Consider the following 14782-nt stretch of genomic DNA (forward strand, 5'->3'; position numbering starts at 1 on the left):
ATAAGAGACAGTGATAAAATTGTTTGGAAAGTTAAATATTGTAAAGTAAATTTTATAAAGTTTTAACTTTCCAGTCAATACAAAAAGCGGCCGCGAACAACATACTAGCAGTATGGTAGGGATATTTTGTAAGTTTGGCTGTTTTGTAAGAATCGCACGCTGAGAGTTGACAGATTTTCCCCATATCAAGAACTAAAAAAATTTTTTTTTCGAAAACGAGGCAAAACACGTTTTCGAGTTTTTTTTCTAAGATGTAGGAAAACTGAAAATATAAAAAAAATATTTTTTCAGGTTTTTCGACTCTCTCCCCGATTGTTAAAAAAATTGTTGAAAAGTTTATTGTTAAATAAACAATGGAAAACAAAACATTTTTGGAATCTTCATTTTTTCTCATAAACTAGAACATTTTTCGCGTATTTAAAAAAAAAAGCAGTTAGCTAGCATTATTAGTAACAGAGCTATGAATTTTTGAAAAATAAAGTAGTCTAATATTTAATTGTTTATATCTCAATTAATTTTGCAATAAGAAAAAAATCCTTTGGCACAAAATTCTATCTCCCAAAATACTACCTTTGTGCAAAATTAAAAAAATTTCTGAGAGATGACTGATTCGCTTCACGTGGAATAGCCCATATGTATATAATATTTATTTATTTATTTCACACGTCAAATTTAGAACTAGTTTACGATAAAAACAAATAATCTAATATTATTCTTTTCTAAATGACGCAAAATCTTGAATAATGCAACGTAAATTGTCCAAAATATTTTTAAGGCAACAAATATATTTGCGTTAAATCATCTATAAAAACATATATTATCATATTTTTTTTATCATAATCTTTGCACAAATTATCAAAAATAATGAGATATATAAAAAATTAACCGTGCTGCTAACTTCTTAAGTTTCTTATTTGTATATTGTGCCTCAATATAATGGATAATATATTTTTCTTCTTCAAATAAATTTTCTCAAATGCATTAAACTTCGCAAAGATTCGATACTGATCGAAAAATCAAATGAAATTGCTTAATTTGTAACGTATTTATATTTAGCATACTATATTTAAATATATGTTTATGAATTTATAAATATAATTACGCCGAAATTATAAAATTCTAATAATATTTATAATTATATATTATAACATTAATAATAAAACAATTCTAATAATATATTGCTTTAAAAAATTTTAATGTAATTTATGTATTTATTAATATTTCTTGTGCAATTGCATATGTCACGTCATTTAATCAAATAAAAAGATGCAAAAAACTTTTCTTAAAACCACATATAAATTTTCTATCGTGATCATATTCTGATTTTCACTTATAAATTTTGTAAAAAACAAATCGATCCTGCCAGGATTCGAACCTGGAATCTTCTGATCCGTAGTCAGACGCGTTATCCGTTGCGCCACAGGACCATTGAAGCTCACTATTGAACGTGCACAGTTTTCTATACTATCTAAATATCTATATTTTACATAACAAAAATATTTATTAGATTAAATCAAATATGTTTGTACGTTGTTTTTACACAAAAAATTATTTTCGTGTAATATATCCATTAAACATTTAATAAATTCAAGAATTAACCCCGCCGATAATGAAACAATATTCAATCATTATATTGCGTAACATTGTGATTTATATAATTAAAAGGAAAGTAATCAAAGATTTAAATTTGAAAACTAATTTAAACCGTTTGCAGTGTTATATCATGTTCTTCAATTCATTTATAAGATACTTTCACAAGAATCCGGTATGGTCTAGTGGCTAGGATACCTGGCTTTCACCCAGGAGGCTCGGGTTCGATTCCCGGTACCGGAAAATTTTTTTTCAAGAATTTTATACACAATAAAATTTTTTACAAATAAATAAATATTAATATTTGTAAATCTTACAAAATTACTATTTTTGACATTTAATATTTTATTCAACAGCGCGCGGATAAGGTTCTGTGCACGATCAATAGGTACCATCACAGTCGCGAAACGAAGAAGAGTAAATAAGGTATACCGGCTATTGCTTTTCTCAACGAAAAAACTTTTCCCTATTACAAAAGCCACGTCTACTATTCTCCGAGACTGTCCCAAAATGGTCCCATTAACGCCTCGCCAAACAAGCCGCGTCGAACTGGAAAAAGTTACTCAATTAGAGTTCTGGGTCGTTCCAAAACTTGCTCCATACTCAGCCGAAACTCAAATTCTTCCTTCTCCTCGTGCACTGCTTTTTGCACGACCACAAGCACGTACTTCTTCCGAAGTTCAGAGCACCGTGACCACCGTTGGTCGAACTTTTTTCGGCTTGATAAGTCGCGCACGTAGTCGCGGCACAATAAGGAAAAAAAACATAAATGTGGAAGAAACAAAAAAAAAATTCAAAGTGGAATACACTTCTTTTAAGCAGTGGAAGAATATTAAATTAGCATATTAATTAAAAAATTTGCCGACATTACTTTAAATTTAATTTTTAATGATAATGTATTCAAATGTAAATAATTAAAAAAATTATTTTATAATTCTAAACTGTAAGCATAACAATTTTCCATAAAAAAAATTTGGCCCATGAGGGGATCGAACCCGCGACCTTCGCGTTATTAGCACGACGCTCTAACCAACTGAGCTAATGGGCCAACTCGATAAGTTTTATTCTCACAGATTCCTAACCATCCTCTCAGGTTCTTATATATATTTATATATATCTATATATGTATATTTCAATAATAGAAATAATTTTTAATATAATTATTTTTACTAAAAAAAAAGTTAATTTTTAATTTCTTTATTTTTAAAAATAGATAATTCAATTTAATTTTCTTTAAATTAGATGTGTATGTGTGTATGTATGTAACTATGTACATACAGATCAAATAAAATCAAAATAATTAAAAAAGATATATTAAATATAATGTATGTATATAGAAATGAATTTGATATAAAATGACACAGATTTAAAATATTTACAGTGTTTTGATATCTTATTTCTAAGATTAAATTTAATATTTCTAATTTATTGTGCAAATTTTATTGAAACAATCTAGTAAGAAATTGTTAAATATCAATTAATTGTACACTCTAGTTTAAAGGAATGGGTTTATATTCGAAGCAAAGCAATGTGTAAATATTATATCAAATGTGATGCGCAATAACAATCGTACGCTGTTGGATTAATCGATACATGGAAATACTGCATAATAATAACGATCATTATTGGACGTTGTCGGATGAAGAAATGGCTAATATTTAACGGAAATCGGAAGAAATTCACACATGTAAAAGAAGAATAATATTGAATAGAATACGAAAAAAATACGGCGAACATTTAAGTTAAACTGTATCAATTATGCAAAAGTCTTGTTTCTGGCTACTTAGAATTTTTTAATATATTTTAACAAAACAATTATTTTCAGTGCAATATTTTCTAAACAAAAACTAGAAATCATTAAACTAGTATTACAAAATCTATATACCAGGCATTAAAAGAGGTACTTTAATTTCATTATATTGTTTCCTTGGATATCTTACAGCACTGTAATTGTGCACACCATGTCTTTTTCTATAATAACATTGACTTTTCAGCGATACCAAATTTACGGAGTGACGCTGGCAAGTCCGATAACTGCACGGCGTTTTTGCTGTCTCGTACAACCCTAATAATTCTGCGGCTCTCCCTTTCTCTTTCCCTCTCCCTCTGACAAAAAATATCGTCATGAAGTAAGTCTACAGGCTATCATAAAGTATTAAGCCGCTGCAGGTGTCCTGCATGACCCTACCACGGCGTCAGCAAACTTTCCTTTCTTTTACCTTCATACCTGCGCCCAGCAATCTGCTACCGTCTGGCAGAGCTTCAGAAAGAAGAAAGAGTAACGTGTATGAACTTTAACGGTTACGGCGAGTAAAGAAACGTGGCTGTGGGCACGAGTCGATCGTCCATAAAAAATTTATAGCAGATACGATTAGACAAAAGATATTTTATTTTATTAAGATATTTTATGAAGGAAGTGTTACCATATAAAATAAAAGTTATTCTGGTGACTACAGTAATAGCTATACAATTCAGTAAGAATATTATTAGCAAATAAAATATCCTACACAGACGGAAAATTTTATTTGAATTATATATGCAGTTGTTGATAGAATTATTTCAGAATTCGTATATCTTCATCAAAGTTCTTCTCACTTTTTAGAGATAATAGTGTATAAAATTCGATTTAAATTTTCACAGAATTATTGTGCAAGTAAAAAATTTTATCAATAGACGTCTCGTTCCAGGTATATTTTTCCTTGTCTTACGCCAGATAAGTTTGTTGTAAAGTTTTCCAATTATGTATGGAAAACAGGACCACAGGATTAACATAACAATATAAAACGGTTTTTAATTAGCCGGTATTTTTTTCGATAAAAGTAATAAAATTTCGGAGAAAAACGCATTTTTTCATCAAAACTCTTTTTTTCAGCACGCGCTAACAATGTAAAGTGCTGGATAACAAATAGTTTAGTAACATTTCAAAGTATCCCAGTGGCAATGAAAAAAAAAATACGCGTCACTGTCGCGAAGTTCAAACGAAGTATTTTCATTTGCGTGAGTAAATCGCCATAAAATGGTCGAGCAAAAGCGATCGGACAAACTGACCATGTTTGCCATCGACTCGATGCTCGCAGCATGTCCCAGTTACATCGTAAAACTGTCGTTTTTGGGCTCAATCCCGACTAGCCGAGACTAAATTGAAGCCCGTCGCATATCTCGATTTAACTTATACACACACACATACACACACACACACACACACGCGCGCGCGCGCGCGCGCGTGTGTGTGTGTGTGTGTGTGTGTGTTTGTATGTATGTATGTATGTATGTATATATTCCGCAGGGGATGAAATCGAACTCAACTGACGTGAAACAAAAAAAAGAAAAAACACGTTCAACCTGTTATCTTTACGAAAATATAAAAAAAATTTGACGAAAAATATATTTCATTGTTATTTTCTTCCTAAAGCAAAACATTGTAGTTTTAATTAGTCTCACTCCAATCCTATTCATTTTATGCATATTATTTTAATATTAAAATGGACAATTTTTTTTTAAGATAAATTTAAATCTGTACTAAATAAAATACAGAACAAATCAGATGTTATTTTTAACTAAAGAGACTAAATGTACGACGTATATCGTAAATTCGTCTTAGGGGAAAAATAAAAAGTACGGGTGAAGCAAGAGATAATTAACGACGGTACCTGCTTTTCTACCATCGCATTTCGTATATAGCCTGGTCGAGCAGACGGGTCGATCGGAATTGTCGAGAAGGTGAAGGGAATCGAAGAGTGTGCGGACCTCAACGGTCCCCGAACAATCAGCGACAAATGCCGCTACTTGGGTGGCAACCTTCCACCTTGCTCTTCTCCGCCTTCCGTCCACCATGATTCTCAGCTGTGAAATCCGTTTCTGGAATCGCGACACGAATTTCTGACGATACAAAAAAAGTCCTTACCTACATCTCAGTGCGACTTTCGCGAAAGGCATTGATAAAAACGTTGCTATTAAACTTCACGGAATTCACTGTGTTCCTAATACCGGATTAAAATTAAGCTTTAAGTAATATCGCTAAGATTAAATTGTTCAGTGAGAAGTGATTAGGCAGAACTGATGCATTGCAAGTATTATCATTTCACTGTATATTAAAATCGTTGAATAAAAAATTGCCGGAAGAGCACGATTTTTTCAATCGCAAGAGGTAATTATTCACAGACCGCGAGTTTTCACAGTGCGGAACAAATTTTTCTTGCGCTGCTCTGGCTGAATTATAGCGCGTGCAACCGTGCGAATTATTCCAACGCATGGTCCGTTTTAGCAAGATGCAAACTAGACAGGTATAATTAATTAACGAGAGATTATTAATATCAATTAGATGTACCGAAAATTCGTGAGTTCCGAGACATTCCCTTTCAGAAATACTTCGCATTATTTTTACAAAATTTCGACGGAGGATATTTAAGATTGTCGTTTCATCGAACGTAATAATTGATCGTGAAGTACGTGATCACGTAAGGCAACGTGTAATTATTTCCTTAATAAGCAATAATAGCATTTGCTGTAAATGCAGAGAAACGAACGCGACACAAAAGATCAAAAGATATACGATTATCACGTGTATAAATACCTACATGTATACATATATCGTAAAAGTGTGTATACGATTCAACTTTACGATGACACCCCTTTCTTACAATTACATATCCCACACATTACTTAAACTTACAATTAGTAAACAGAGATAGACGTAGATAATAAGCATCAATCGCGTATGTAATTTCTATATTTGTTAAATTTAGTTTTGTGTGTGTGATACTTTTTTAAAATTAAGGTACTTCATTATGAAAATTAATTCATCCGAAACAGATTCATCCAATTTCAGTATCCAATTTATATTTATTTATAAATAAAATACATGGCGCAAAATGAATTGTCCACTTCTCGCATATATTGATTACGTTTTGTAGTTATCTATCAATATTAAATAATGAATTTTTGAAACTTAAATACATACTGTTCGTTCGATAACTGATACGCATTACATATAGAAATAATATCTATAGAAATAGTACCTAGCTGTTTATCTAAAATTTGACAGGCTTGTACATCAAAATTTCTTGTGTAAAATAAATAGTCAGCACGAGTGTTATCACATTTCATAATAGCAAAAAAAAACTCATATCAGTTGAATGGTATGATAAGTGATAACAAAATTATCTTCGATAGCAAGACTTGTCGGACTGTATTATCGTTGAAAGCGAACGTAATTAAGACGAATTTACGATGTATCCTCTTCTGCGCAACCTGCGGCCTTCAAAAGAGCGCGGCAGCGTGCACCGACTGATTTCACGGAGCACTCGCGTGCAACAGCGACGTATTTCAAAAAACGGCGTCTATCATGTGACCTTAAATTTATCCTCGATATTACGGCTTATTACGGACAAGCACGACCGACTAGGTGCTTCCCCAGTTAGAGACGACGTCTCGTCGAGACGCTTTCCACTCCCGAGAGAATTCTTACGGGTGCAATTATGTTTTCCCCGATGTTTCGGCCCCTTCTGCTCTCCTGCGGCGCCTATTACCGACGAGAATCATTAGATGCGCGTCAGATGATCCGCAACAACACTCGTTATTATTCACGGCCGACACGAAGGCCGACGTTCGCAATGTGATAACGGTGATTATGAAGATTCATGGTGCATACGAAAGCGGAAGATTTATTTTGTTGACGTTTCGATGATTAACAGTATGTCTAAGGCTTATCGCGTGTCCCTTCAGAATATATTTTTGATATATTGGAAATAAAATGTTTCTCTTTGGCAAAAATATTTTTATTGCTATATTGTGTCATTAGTTATAATATACATTTTATTGTTACATTATTGTCAGATTAGTTCTTCACCATTATTATTTTTTGTCTTTCCTCGACTTCGAATTAGCATTTGAGGTAGAACACAAAAATCATAATGACGTTACTAATGTTATTATCATATTTAACGTCTGTTTTACCTGGGATGGAACTGATAGATAATCCCTCATACAGAATTGGCCTGCGTTGGTAATATAGGTACGCGATCGAAATGTGCGTGCTTAGTTAATTGCGCGAAATTCATCGTGAAAGCAAGAGTAGAAGGTGCGGAAAGGGGACAAAAGGGAGGGATGCACTACGTGCGATTACACCTATTTGATATGCCGCGACATTCAAAACTCGTACATCACACTTAACCGTTGAATATGGAACAGTCAGTCCCGGCAGCGGCGCATCCAGCATGCATATGTAGACCGCAATTATGGCCGTTAACTATCGTCGGCACGCACGCCGAGCACGAATTTTCTATTTCGCCATGGAGCCTCTCATTTTTTTCCCTTCAAACGCTCGCTAGCGTCGTGAAAGAGGTGCTTCCTCTTTTGCGATTTTGGCAGTTATAAATAGCATAAAGCACTTTTATAAAATTTACATATTAAATGAATTTTTTAGCTTCCTTAATTATCTTCAAATTTTTTTATTTTTATATAAAATAAAATGACAAAGAAAGAACATCATTCACTAATTAGACTAAAGACTAAATTAGACTTTCGTCAAAACTATTTCTAGACTCTTTTTATTAATATGTAACTTTATATTGTGAAACTAAACTTGTAAAAAAATATCTAAATTAAACAAATATATAGATACAAAAGGAAGATTATACTGATAATCCAGATAGATAAACTAGTGTTGCGCAATTTGCAGCCCGTAGGCCGCATGCAACCGTTTGTGAATGTTTGCAACCCGCCCACTCATATAATCGAAAATATATAATCATTCTATTTTACTTTCTATTTCACTTTCTATTTTATATAAACATCATGTAATCTGCAAGATTTTGCCTATATCTGAAAATGGTTTAAAAAAATTGCGTATTACTGATATAAATGACAACAAAAAGATCATGTAAAGTACTTTAATTAAGACACGTAATCTTATACATTGCGTAAATCTCGACACAGCAGCAGATAAGTGTACAAAAAACCCCGAAGATTTTCAGGCTCTCCTTTTTCGCAGATCGTCTTTAACCTTTATCTTGAGACTCCCTGTGGACGATGCAGGTGCGGTTCGTAAAAAAAAAAAAGAAACAGGTTCGTACCACCATTGGTACCACCATCGATGAAAAAAAGAGAACAAAAAAGAGAACAAAAGAGTAACAGAAGAGACACACATTCGTACTTGCGGTGTTTAGGACAGAATGCGATTGATGTAGTCGTGAAGAGAAGGGGTTGGGGAAAAGGGCGGGAAGAGAGGTAGTTGCAGAGGGAAAGCGGGATGGAAGCAAAGAAGAATGTCCCGTCTCCATGTCGCCGCACCCAATAACACGCGGGTAATCACAATTTAATAGCTCAATAACGTCCGCCACTGTGCCCTGCCACGGACCTCCAAACAATTTATCGGTCCCGCCAGTCAATAAATTCAGTTTTTGAGTTGTATACGGGCCTGACCGGTCCCGCGAGAGCGGGCCACGGAGCGTTTAAATCTCAAAGCGGACGCATCGAATTCGGAATGGCGAATTTCAAAATGACGCATATAAATTATCGGGAGAATAAATAAATATCAGTTGAAGTTGGTACCTCCCTCCCATTCTTTTACGATATCAACCTTTCCGATTATACGGTACGCTATTAAAATTCATCGTTATAAAACATATGTAAGAACAACATATTTTTGTTGATGCAACGAGGAATGTAAAATGCATTAATTGAATTTAACAAAATTGCATTCAATTTTTCTCGTATATTTAAAGTTTATATAAAAAAATTATATTTATACACAAACATAAGCAAGAAATTAAAAACAAAAAACAAAAAATTGATATGTTGACTGCAAAATATGTATTGCTTATATTTAAAAAAAATTCTCCCCGGCGGGGAATCGAACCCCGGTCTCCCGCGTGACAGGCGGGGATACTGACCACTATACTACCGAGGACTTGCTGCGTTGCCTCTTCTGTTATTGTAGTCTTCCATTATATCTAGCTATTCCTATTTCAGTTTAATATTATTTCAACTTTTTATAAATAATAATTATAAAAAAATGATATTTAAATAAACAAAAAATTATAAAATAAACTTCGATATCTATAAACAAACAGTTTAATGCTCTTTAAAATTTAATTTTAAGTCTAAAAAAAATCTAGAAAAAACAAAGTAAAAAATTAAGCAAGTATCTTTCTAATATTAATATGTATATAAACTGTATGTATATATTTTTCCAATTTTAATTTTAATTTATATATGTGCACATATACATGTTTGTATACTTTGTAAGATTATAGGGAAAGATCTCACTACCTGAAGACTATAATAATGGAAGAATCTTCCACAAGTCCTCGGTAGTATAGTGGTAAGTATCCCCGCCTGTCACGCGGGAGACCGGGGTTCGATTCCCCGCCGGGGAGATATTCTTTTTTTTCCAATTTCAAAAATACATATTTTGCAGGCAACGTTAATCTATTACATTTTCATCTAGTTCATCTAATTTTATTTGCAATTGTTAAATTAGACAGACAAGAATCGTGCAATTTTGAAACGTTTTTTGTACAACCGTGCTTTTAAATTATGCACATTATTCTTTCGAAATGTATTCCGTCTATTTGTAATAATTATGCAAATATCTTTTCCTATAATATTCATATAGCCAATTAAAATTGTCTAATTAAGAAGAAAATTATCGCATTCGAGATTAATTTCACACAATAAAGAGCGCTGCAACAATAGTATTTAGAGCATATACAATCATTACAAGTTTGAAACAAATTTTTTTGTAGGTGCTGAGAAAAATTCCCCAAATTTCTTGATAAATAAAGAGAGATATAATGTATGCAATTCACGATAATTCGCATAATCTCAACAATGCAGAGAGTGTCTAATTAAACGCGTTTTTCGTACTTACATTACTTGTGTTTTATTGAATCGCGGTCACGTCATTGCAATCCTCTGCAAGAAAGGCAGATTAAATGACCGGTCGGACGTCGGAATCGCGCGTCGTGAGTCGCGCATTAAACGCGAATGAAACTCGCCGGTCGTACCGGCCGCACTGCTCGTAAAAACAAAGGGACACGATGTTCATAAGAGGAGATTGTCGTTAACAGTAGTCCCGAACAGTCATAGCCGCGGAATCGCGGCGCGAATCATTTCTCGTTCTCGTCTTGTGTGCCGCGCTCGCATTTGAGCGTTTATGCTGTCCAGTTACGAAACTGCCGGTGATATGTTTATCGGTTCGTTAGTGCGACGCTCGTTGGGGCTATAAACTATTTTGTCGCTTAACTAATGATTGTTGTGATGCCAGTTTGCGAAACCGGTAAATCTCGCTCGGAAACAGCGAAAATGAGCTAAACTATTTTACTCGATTAATATATTGTCGGCCTCTCTCTCTCTCTCTCTCTCTCTCTCTCTCTCTCTCTCTCTCTTCTCTCTTTCTCTCTCTCGTTCTCTTATTCTCTCTTGCCGTACTTTTTAACATTTTCATGACAAAGCGTTGCACGAAGTCAGAAAATATAATTTCAATATAAAAATGTCTGATTTATGTATTATTCGTGTAATATCAAACAAGCACATTGAATGCAAAATATACAGAGGCGATTTGATTGCTTCACAAGATATACCGCCTGTCTACAAAAATTTTATTTAAAAGCACCTGAATTTAAATTCTCAATATAAACATGCTGATTTTTTGACATAACAAACATAATTAATCTTTATTCAAATCTACATGTACGCATATAAATAGAATCTCTCTTTAAATTTAATATCTCTTCAAATAAAACGGCATAAAGCAATATTGTAAGGAATTACAAATCAATTGTACAATATGTATACTACATACATACATGTATATATATATATATATATACATGTATATGAAATGTACAATTAGGGATAAAACCATCATATTTATCAGCACACAAAGATATAATATATAATTTAAAACGCTCTCATAAACTGTCGACGCTTTCACCCAATTTTTATTTATAATTTTCACAATTTATGGATCGGAGAGTGAAATATCTCGCCGCGTATGCGAACGTTCGCTTAAAAACGCATTCGGAACAAACTGAGTGGAATTTTCATGATGCAATGCGGTACGCCGCGTTCGTCTATCCCGGTAAATTTACATCCCGTTATTACAGCGGTATTTCGGAGCCATATGTTTGTCGCGTCCCGCGTTTCATCATCCAATACGAGGGCTGTTTGTCTTCCCCCATGCCAACGTTAAATCTGATATTAGGATGGGCGTATGTGATCACTCGTCAATAGTCCGTGTGCAGCGACAAACCTATCGATTGTCTGCAAAGTCGATTTTGTAATTTAGATCGATGCACGGGCCCGGTTGCTTTTGATGCCGCTATATCGTATCAGCAACGCATCGAAACCGAATATTTCGTCGATGGTTGAATCAGAGAATGATCAATCGACGTGCACCCGCATCGCGTTTGACGCTTTAAAACGCCATTGTGAATAAAATATTCACACTCCGCGCGTAACGACCATGCATTATTTTATATGCCCTCAGGTATTTCACAATATCGAAATCAGTTTCTTCACATTTCGATACCGCTAGAATTCTGATGATAACGGATATTTACTTAATAAAAATTTTTTATTAAATTAGTAAGAATATTAGTAAGAGATATATATATATATATATATATATATATATCTTCTTGAAACATTGTGTGTTTAAATATATTATATTAATAAGTGTATTAATTTTGTCGAAAATATTGAGAATATTGCAACAAAGTCACCGCTGTACTCAATTTATTTATCTTGAAAGAATTGAAAGATAATATTTTTACTAAATGCAAATAAATGCAAACAAAATCTACATATAAAAGTTTGCAAAAATAATTTAAAAAATTCTAATCAAACTTCATAAACTATTTAATAAGAGAGAAGTAAATATATACGTAAATATATAATACATTCAAAAAATATGTATATGTAGATTTTTTTTGCATTTAAATCAAAGAAAAGCTTCATTGGATGCAACATTCTTGCTACTGCAGGATGTATAACTAGCATAAAAGTACGATGAGATAATGAATCGGGTGGACAAGCGGTATAACAGGTAAGAGATGTGGTTCTTCAAGGTAAATTACTATCTCACTGGTATCGGCGGTGCCACTTTGGCGATGGGTAATAGTGAATTGTGCGTCGTTTATGACTCGTAAAGAGCCGCGAATGGATGGGGAACGCGCGCGGAGGCTGCATTTGTCGCTTCGCGAAATCGCCGTAAGTCGGCTTATATTTTATTCAGCCGTAATAAACGTATCTTCGACTTTTACGTCGACCGATGCACGATGGTACGCTATCCTTTCTTTTTTTTTTCGTCGCTGCGGCTCGTCGCTTCCCGTACGCAGTGGAGACTAGATGACGCGAAACTTTCGCGTAACTCGCGGATAAGATAAGCGCGTTATGGTTCGCGTATATTCGCGCTCGTAAACAACCACGGTAGACTTCTTGAGAAATTTGTGCTTCGCGCGCAAGCGAATTGAGAAATCAAAAGAAAAACAGTGAAGTGACGAGGCATAAACAAATCAATGTATATATTTTTGAATTTATAGTTATCGTAAATAATTCAGACTATTCTATTACACTTTTATGGTAATATATAATTTCTCAGCATAGAAAATGTGATATATTATAAAACAGTTTATTCTTAATTCACGAAAATCCTATAGTGATTCAAAAATTCTGACAGCATATATTATCCAAGAATTTTTTATTAAATAATTGCTTTTAATTTTTTTCTTTGGAATGTGTGACGAATGGTATTGCAGTTTGTGAAATATGAGAAGAAACGTTTTCTGCGGGCTCGCAGAACGAGAACAGAAACGACCGTGGATAGCGGCGAGTAATGTCGCAAAAATAATACGAAGCTAAAAAAACTGCGCTTATATATGTATGTCGCTTTTCATTTCGTTAACGTTCAAAGGAAGATTTGAATGGTGATTACATTTACAGGCGGAACGCAAATAATATAAAAGACGGACCGCGAAAGAAAGAGATACATTATTTTTAATATTATTAGCATCGTTCGGTAAAACTTATCGGAGAGAGAAGTGGTAAACTTTACGACGAAGAGACGATAGTATCAGTGCGGGCCGGGTTAACGCTTTCGAGGTATCATGCGGTTGTCTCGCGTACAGGGGACAAACGTTGCGTGAGTTTTATGTCCGCGTAAACAGGTTGTATACGCGTGGGCGTTCTCGATGCCATCAAAAGGCGTCATCTCGACCAGTCGTCATCGTCGTCGTCGTCGTTGTCGTTGTCGTCGTCGTCGTCGTCGTCATCGTCGTCGTCATCGGGTTGGTCCCCGACAACGACCACTCATGAGATACCGACGCGGCATGATTTACGACGCGACGTGAATTTCAGTCCGTACGTACGCGGACCCGTGTCTTCTCCACCTCACATATCCATGCGCAGAAAAGCGATCTGTCCTTCCGTGCATAACCGACCATTAAGGGACCGTCGGCTATCGGATTCGATAGCCCGGCTTAAGTAGCACATCCGATGCCGCGAGCGATACTTCTCGCGGCAAGAACGGCAAGCTTCTTCACGACCGCGACTTTATGTGTACAGACTACATCTGCACCGCAAATCTGCGCAAACCTATCTTAAAAATGTTAAACTTATTTGCTCATACGGGATTGCTCAAGATTGAGGAAAAAACTGTCAATTCTATTTCAGAGACAGTTAACATAATGTATGTCTGAAGACGACTATGTGACAATATAATCAAATAATTTGATAATTTCAATGTGTGTATTTATTATGCACTAATGCCAAATTAATCTTAAATAGCAATTCATGCATTTGTGTGCTAACAAAAAAGAATAAAGTTTCAAATAATATATATAGTTATATTTAATAATATAACGACTGTACATTGCATGTTTTTATCTTAATTTTTATTATATTTCTAAAAAAAAAAAATATATATATATATGTAATTAAGGTCTGTACATTGTATAATTATAAATCTCTGATCATAAATCATAAGATTTGTATTAAGATATCCATAAATCTCAACAATCTAAAACGGCAATAGATTCAAAAAAACCGAGATAAAGTAACAGAAACAAAATACAAAGGTTTTCGGCAAGAATTCGATAGTAACATTATTTGTGTTCCGTGTCTCTCGCAACCACCTCCGCTATTTTCTCCTGTTGCTCGTCGCTACCTCGGCTGCGGAGACCTTGCCATT

General features: G+C 34.2%; 1 protein-coding gene and 5 non-coding genes across 8 annotated transcripts in view; 2 read left to right on the forward strand and 4 right to left on the reverse strand.

Annotated features, from left to right (window-relative positions):
* LOC105458087 overlaps nt 1-14782 on the reverse strand; it is a 328659-nt gene that overhangs the window by 176030 nt on the left and 137847 nt on the right. The window lies entirely within an intron of this gene.
* Trnar-acg lies at nt 1355-1427 on the reverse strand. Its single transcript has one exon. It is a non-coding gene; the product is annotated as a tRNA-Arg (tRNA).
* Nucleotides 1762-1833, forward strand: Trnae-uuc. Its single transcript has one exon. It is a non-coding gene; the product is annotated as a tRNA-Glu (tRNA).
* Trnai-aau lies at nt 2565-2638 on the reverse strand. Its single transcript has one exon. It is a non-coding gene; the product is annotated as a tRNA-Ile (tRNA).
* Nucleotides 9428-9499, reverse strand: Trnad-guc. Its single transcript has one exon. It is a non-coding gene; the product is annotated as a tRNA-Asp (tRNA).
* On the forward strand, nt 9897-9968 carry Trnad-guc. The gene has a single exon. It is a non-coding gene; the product is annotated as a tRNA-Asp (tRNA).

Source organism: Wasmannia auropunctata, unplaced genomic scaffold (assembly GCF_000956235.1).
Source record: "Wasmannia auropunctata unplaced genomic scaffold, wasmannia.A_1.0 LD334694.1, whole genome shotgun sequence".
Lineage (NCBI taxonomy): Eukaryota > Metazoa > Arthropoda > Insecta > Hymenoptera > Formicidae > Wasmannia > Wasmannia auropunctata.